An 8,103-nucleotide genomic window follows, 5' to 3' on the forward strand; every position below is an offset into this window, starting at 1 on the left:
GGGTAACAGAGCGAGACTCCGTCTCCAAAAAAAAAAAAAAAAAAAAAAAAATTAGATAGCTTCTAGCTCAGGACATTACTTACATCACTATAGTACTGTACATATGATAGTACATATATACTATATATGTAAATGTAGTATATGTGTATATGTACTGTATATGTATATGTACTATATATAGTACACATACACAGTGTACTACTATACACATATACGCATATAGTACTATAGCATACATGTATATATATGCTATATATAATATAGAATATATGCATATATGTGTACTATCTATATACACTATATGTAGTATACATATACATATAGTATATATGGATAGTATATGCTATCTGTAGTATACACATGTGTATATATAGTATACATGTACTATAGTATGTACAGTACTACAGTATATATATACTATAATAGTATACACATATACTATATACATATACTAATATATACAAATATACTATCTACATATAGTATATCAGTGTATACTATTATAGTGTGCATATATACATAGTATATATATGTAGTGCAAAGTATAGATCATTATATAATAACTTAATGAATTTTGTTAAATATTTATTCAACTCCTGCTGAGCAAAGGATATTAATTTTTGTCAACATGTTGCAAAATTATGCAGTTGCTTCTTGGTAAGAGGCAATTTGGTATAATGACTACACTAGGTCTTTTTGTTATTTGAAAAACTGTTAGCCTTGGTTACATGATTTTATAGATTTTTCTGTTTTGATTGTTGTTAAAACTACAAAATTAATTTTACTTTATTTGTATATTTAGTTGTTCATTTAAAAAATGTATTAGTACTATATGTAAAGTGTTTTGCTAGGGCATTATAGAAAATGAAGTATTTGACTTGGAGGCTTTAATATCCTTGGGATAAAAGTGCTAAGATAAAAATATGTTAGCAATATCAATGAGAATCTTTGGCACAAGATGAGTAACTATATGTTTATTTTCCATATCATGCATCTTTACTTCTTTATTTACAACTAATAAAAAATGAGAAAATGTAATGCCTTTAAAAATCATCCATAATTTCTCCTTCTGGTAATAAATGATATTAAGACTTTATATCTTTCAGCCTTTTTTCCATACATGTAAGTGAATTATATGTGATAAGGAAAAAAGACGGCATCGTCAGTTCTGTGCTGGCTGGGAATCCCGTGGCTGACAGCAGAGTGCCTTGGTGTTTACTGTCCAGAGTGGGGTTGTAGGGGATGGGGAGATACAAGAGGAAGCAAGGTTGGCTTGAATAAGCTACGTAGAAAAGAGCATAGCATAATAAAATAGATCTGGAATGTGGAAGGAAAAGAGAAAAGACCAGTCCAGTAAAGACTGTGGTGTGAAACTTTAGGTGATCTGGAAAGACCCAATAAAGCTTTGAGTAGAGGTGACAGAGAGAGAGAGACAGACAGAGAATGAGAGAACAGACGAAAGTTTAAGAAATGTATGTCATTTACATTTAAATTGCTTTTCAAATTTTGGGAAAATGTCACACTTCTAATTACTGAATGAAGACCCATAGGTGACTCAACTGAAATGAATATGTTTCCATATTTTCATGACACCTGTTGGATTTGTGCCCAGCTCTACACATTCCCTTTTTTTCCAGTAACAGCATCAAATCCCCAAACCTATGCCTGGCAGCAACACTTGAAATGACATAATCTATTTCCCTGGCCATATTTAATACACTAAGGATAGACATCATATATGTATATATTCTTGGTCCAAGTCTCTCCAGGAATTTGAAGCTGGAATTTACAGAATGCCAAGCAGTGTCTAGATACAGCTGGACTGTAATACATAAAGTTGGGAGTTCTGGGATAGACATAACCCACCACATGGATCATGGAATTAAACAGAGAGAGACAGATGAAAGATGAAGAATACTGACAACTTTTTAATACATGGGTGAGACTTTTCTTGGGACCTTTCTCATAAGAAGTAGCCTTGGGATCCTTGAGATCTCTTTGTCTTGTTAAAATAAATTCCTTTTTTTTTGTTTTGACTATTCAGGTTAGCATCTTTTTTTTTTTTTGCAACCACACACACACACACACAAACACACACAGATGTTTGGTACCTGTCTTTTCTCATTCAGTAATATCGCAGGAATCTTTTTCATATTAATAAATATAGATTTACCTCTTCTACATCAATTACTGCATAATTTTGCATTGAAAAATGCCCCATAACTTATTTAAGTAATCCCTATTTTGTGCATGTTTTGCTTTAATTAACAATCTTTACACATACATCTGCATACTTATTTGATAATTTCCTTAGGATAAATTTATAGTAGCATACGTGCTGGATCAAAGAGTGAATATTTCTTTTAAGACTTTTGAGACATGTTGACAAATTATTTTTAAAATATGTAACAATTCATCAAAATAGCTATAAGTATTTACTAGTTCAATAGGAGGTGAGACATACATCCTGTTTTAAGGTGCATCCCTTTGATCACTAGAGCAGTACAATATTTATTCACATGTAGGTCATTTTCTTTCTTTGTTAATTATACTTTCACATTCTATTCTTAATTCTTTTTTTTTTTAGATGGAGTCTCACCCTGTCACCCAGGCTGGAGTGCAGTGGTACAATCTTGGGTCACTGCAACCTCCACCTCCCGGGTTTAAGTGATTGTCCTGCCTCAGCCTCCCAAGTAGCTGGAATTACAGGTGCATGCCACCACACCCAGCTAATTTTTTGTATCTTTAGTACAGACGGGGTTTCACCATGTTGGCCAGGCTGGTCTCAAACTCCTGACCTCATAATCTGTCCGCCTTGGCCTCCCAATCTTAACTCATTTTTATAAAGGTATGTGGTTTTGCGTCCTTGATTTGTAAGAGATCTTTTAAATATATTAAAAGTAAGGAGTTCAGAGATAGACCGGGATCATGGAATTAAAGAGGAGATGAAAGATGAAGAATACTGACAACTTTTTCATATTTTAAATATATTAAAAGATATTTTAAATATAAATCTTAGTCCTTTTTAGCATATGTGCTACACATATATTTCCCTAGTTTGTTATTTAACATTCATTTATCTGTCTGGTGGATTTACGACCATTTTGTTTTAAATTTTTCTTAATTTATCATATGGCAATCTTAACCTTCTACATTTCTGCCTCTGAGAATATGCTTAGAAACTCCTCTTGCATTCCAAGATTATATAACCAGTCAATTGGTTCTCTTAGTTTTTCCAGGAAGGGAATCATATGATCATCTCCATTCTATTATTTAAAACTGTTTTTCCTTTCTTCTTCCTTCCTCCTTTTTCTGTGTCTCATTACATTGACTAGAATTTCCAAAACAATAGTAAAAAAGAAAAAAGCAACATAGATAGTAGGCATCCTATGTCTTGTTCCAAACTTCAGTGGAAAAAACAGATAGTGTTTTTCTGTTAAGTCAGTGTTTGGCAATTGGATTCTGAAGCACACTGTTTATACTACCAAAGTAACTTGCTGTTCACAGCTTCCTGGGAGGTTCTGTGCAGATTGGAAGTTGACTTTGCTCAAATGCCTCTTCAGCATCTCTAGAGCTAATTTTTTCTCCTTTGACCTATTGATGAGATAAATTATATTAATAGATTTTCTGATATTGCACCATCCTTAGAATCCTAGAAAAAATTTAATTTTGTTATGATGGCATTATATGTTTTAATTCCTCTTTGAAAACCTTAAGATCTATATTCATAAGTATTATTTGTTTATAATTTTTATTTTTCTACATCTTTTTCAAGTACTTATAGTATGAATACACTAGCTATAGAAAAATAATTCAATAAGTAATTTCCTATTACTGTCTAATAACAGTTGGCTGTGCAGAGGAGGTCTGTTCTATTATTCACCTTTTCTCTGGTGATAATAACTACCCATCTCTCTATTCTTAACCACGTGGTTTTGTGGGGGGTTTTTTAACTGTTTTTATTATGGAAATTTTCAAACATATGGAAAAGTAGGGGAATTGTAAACTGAAATACAGTGAATCCATCATTTGGTCCCAGCTTCAAAAACGACCATATTCTTCACAATTTGTGTGTGTGTCTGCGTGTGTGTGTGTGTGTGTGGTTTTAATGAGCAGAGAGTTTAATAGGCAAGAAAGACAAGAGAAGGCAGAAGGAAGAAGTTCCCCTGTACAGAGATAGGGTGGCGGCGGGGGAGGAGGTCCCTCCCCAATTTTTTCATCTATTCCCCCTCATGTTTTAAAAATTTAATGCTTGGCCTCATGTGATTTCACAGTAAATTCTTCATGATATATCTTTAAAGGATGCAGTGAAATGAACCAATAAAGTGCCCTAGTTCTTTAAGCTTAGAAGTTTTTTGTTTTTTACTTCAAGCAAAACATCTTAACTAAGGTAGATAGCACAATTTGTGTGTCTAGAACATTTCACAGGCCTTGCTTATACATTCCTGAGTCTAATATGTTTGAGGGACCACTCCTCTAATGCAGTCTCTGCATCTCTTCTATGATTATTAATCAGAGTTCCTGTCATATGCTTTATGTGTTGTTTCAGAAATAAACTTTTCTCTTCACTGCTTTTGGTTTATTATTTTCTCCTTTTTTCTCTATTTCTCCTATACCTTTCTCCTATAGCTCTTTGGTATATTTTAATGTTCCTTTATTAGGTTTTATGGAATGGTACTTTAGTTAACTTATACCTATGACTTGTTGCCTAATAATAAACAATGAGGCCATGAATTTCTCATATTTTATGAAGTTAATAGTTTTACTTTGGCCCAGAAGTTATACAGGAAAATATTTTACATGTTTCTAAGTAGTTAATTTTTATTATTTATCTTTTGTTATTAATTTCAATGTGATGGCTTTGTGATTAAAGAATGTGTTCTGCACACTTTACACATTTACTGAGAAATATATTTGTGTCTGAATACACCATTGATTATGAGAAATGTTCTAAGGCACTGCTTAAGAGAATGTACATCCTCAATATAAAATGCAAAGTTTATAATATTTATACATGTGTCCTAATCTGCTTTGTGTTGCTATAACGGAATATTTAAGACCGGGTAATTTAAAAAGAAAAAAAGGTTTATTTGGCTCATGGTTCTAATGGTTGGAAAGTCCAGGATTGGACTTCTGCATCTGATGAGGGCCTCAGGCTGACTCCACTCATGGCAGAAGGTGCTGGGAGCTGGTATGTGCAGAGATCACACCGCAACAGAAGAAGCAAAAGGGAAAGTGGGGAAGTGCCAGGAGCTTTTTAACAACCAGCTCTCTCGGGAACTAATAAAGTGAGCACTCACTAACAGCAAAGGAAGGGCATTAATCTATTCATGAGGGATCCTCCCTCATGACCCAAACTCCTCTCATCAGGCCCCACCTCCAACATTCGGGGTAAATTGCAACATGAGGTTTAGAAGGATGAAACATCCAAACCATAGCAACACGTATGTATGTAACTGTAAAATCAACATTTTTTGTTGTTATATTAGTCACACTGTATTTCCAGAAACACAGAGGACCATATATCCTGAAAAATTCTCCCAAACTACCCAGGAATGAAATATACCTGTAATCCCAGCACTTTGGGAAGCCGAGGTGGGCGGATCACCTGAGGTCGGGAGTTTCAGACCAGCCTGACCAACGTGCAGAAACCCCATCTCTACTAAAAATATAAAAAAAAATAATAATTGGCCGGGTGTGGTGGCATATGCCTGTAATCCCAGCTGCTCAGGAGGCTGAGGCAGGAGAATCCCTTGAACCCGGGAGGCAGAGATTGCTGTAAACTGAGATTGCGCCATTGCAATCCAGCCTGGGCAACAAGAGCGAAACTCCATCAAAAAAAAAAAAAAGAGAGAGAGAGAGAGAGACAGAGAGAGAAAGAAAGAAAGAAAGGTAGATAGATAGATAAAACAAGCCTCTTTAAATGAAGAGCCAAGCATCCAAGAGTAAGAAAAAATCTTAGGAAAAAAAATAAGGTGTTTAGAAAGCTGAAACCTGAATGGTAGCTGAAGCTGAAATTTATGGATTATGTGTTTTGCGAAACTTCTAGCGAGCAGGAAACAAGGCCTTGTACCTACTTAAGGGAGCTGGGACTGAGGCGCCCACCAGCCATACTTATTAAAGGTTGCAGGGTCTATCACATACGTAGAAGTAAAAGGACTGGCAATAATAGCCCAAAGAACAGCAAAGATGAAATATAAGTACAACATTGTGAGATTCGTATACTCTGTATGAAGTGGTGAAGGTAGATTGTAATTTATTAAAGATATATAGGAAACCGACCAGGCATAGTGGCTCATGCCTGTAATCCCAGCACTTTGGGAGGCTGAGGTGGGTGGATCACCTGAGGTCAGGAGTTCGAAACCAGCCTGGCCAACATGGTGAAACCCCATCTCTACTAAAAATATAAAATTTAGCTGGGCGCGGTGGCGGGTGCCTGTAATCCCAGTTACTTGGGAGCCTGAGGCAGGACAATCTCTTGAACCTGGGAGGCAGAGGTTGCAGTGAGCCAAGATTGGGCCACTAACTCCAGCCTGGGCGATAGAGTGAGACTCCATCAAAATAAATAAAATAAAATAAAATAAAATAAACCTAGAACAGCCACTAAAAAATAAAGCCAACAAAGGAGATAAAATGGAATTCTGAAAAATATTCATTTGTTCCAAAAGAAGGCAGGAAAAAGAGAGGGGAAAAAAACAAATATAGGACTAACAGGAAACAAATAGCAAGAGTTAAAGATTTAAAGCACAGCGACTTGATAAATACATTGACTGTAATTTAAGTGAGCCCAGTGGACTCAGAGTGAAACAGACCTGGGCCAGGACTTCATCGATTTCCTTTCCCCCATATACACGTGTCTGGGGCATGGGATGGGGGCTCTGTGGGGAATGATACCACTTAGGGTCCTTGGATATCAGTTCCACCTTGGATCTGTATCCAACAGCTTGCAAGTCTTGTCCTTTCTCCAGTGTACATTTATCCAAATAAATGGCTCTAGGCATCTTTGTTGAAGGATGAAGGCAATCACTATTTCATACACTTGCTGTGGAGTTGCGGAGTTCTTTTCTATGAAGACTCTAGCTAATCTTCAGTTGATGAGTTCAGAGTGAGAAAGCTCAAGCCTGGATACTGGACAAGGGCTAATTTTTTTTTTTTTTTTTGATACAGGATCTTTCTCTGTCACCCAGGCTGGAGTGCAGTGGTGCCATCATAGCTCACTGCAGCCTTGAACTCCTGGACTCAAGCAATCCTCCTGCCTCAGCCACCCGAGTAGCTGGGGCTGCAGACATGTACCACCATGCCTGGCTATTGTTTTGTTTTGTTTTGTTTTTAGTAGAGACAGGGTATCACTGTGTTTCCTAGGGTGGGCTCGAACTCCTGGCCTCAAGCAGTCCTCGTGCCTTGGTTTCCCAAAGTGCTGAGTTTACACACATGAGCCACTGTACCTGACCTATTTGCTTTTTCCATGTCAGATGGGTAATGTGCCCATGTTGCAATAAGGTTTGGGAGTGACACATCTCACACATGCATGTGAATACTCAATCATCACACTTACAAACTACCAGAGGATCTCATCATTTTCTGTCGGAGCACCCACCTCAGCCTCTGCTCATCCATGCTTTTTTTTTTTTTTTTTTGAGATGGAGTCTCACTCTGTCGCCCCTGCTGGAGTGCAGTGGCATGATCTTGGCTCACTGCAACCTCTGCTTTCTGGGTTCCAGTGATTCTCCTGCCTCAGCCTCCCAAGTAGCTGGGATTCCAGGTGCGTGCCACCATGCCCAGCTAATTTTTGTATTTTTAGTAGAGATGGGGTTTCACCATGTTGGCCAGGATGGTCTTGATCTCTTGACCTAATGATCCACCCACCTCAGCTTCTCAAAGTGCTGGGATTACAGGCATGAGCCACTGCACCCAGCCTGCTCATCCACTCTTTATGTCTTTTGACTGCATACAGCAGACAAGGCCTTTATTGACAACTTCTTTGGACACTGTGATGCACCGCTCAGATGCCCCTTCTATGAAAGGCTTGAGGTCCCAGATGCTGGGATGCTCTCTGAAGACACCTTTGAACTGCCAGCATCCTTAGGTATCACCCAGCTGTAG

General features: G+C 37.1%; 1 non-coding gene across 1 annotated transcript; it reads right to left on the reverse strand.

Moving 5' to 3' along the window:
- Nucleotides 1–7,466: 7,466 nt before the first annotated feature.
- On the reverse strand, nt 7,467–7,570 carry LOC115836832. Its single transcript, XR_004031839.1, has one exon. It is a non-coding gene; the product is annotated as a small nucleolar RNA U13 (small nucleolar RNA).
- Between the last annotated feature and the right edge of the window lie 533 nt (nt 7,571–8,103).

The sequence above is a fragment of the Nomascus leucogenys genome, chromosome 9 (genome assembly GCF_006542625.1).
Source record: "Nomascus leucogenys isolate Asia chromosome 9, Asia_NLE_v1, whole genome shotgun sequence".
Lineage (NCBI taxonomy): Eukaryota > Metazoa > Chordata > Mammalia > Primates > Hylobatidae > Nomascus > Nomascus leucogenys.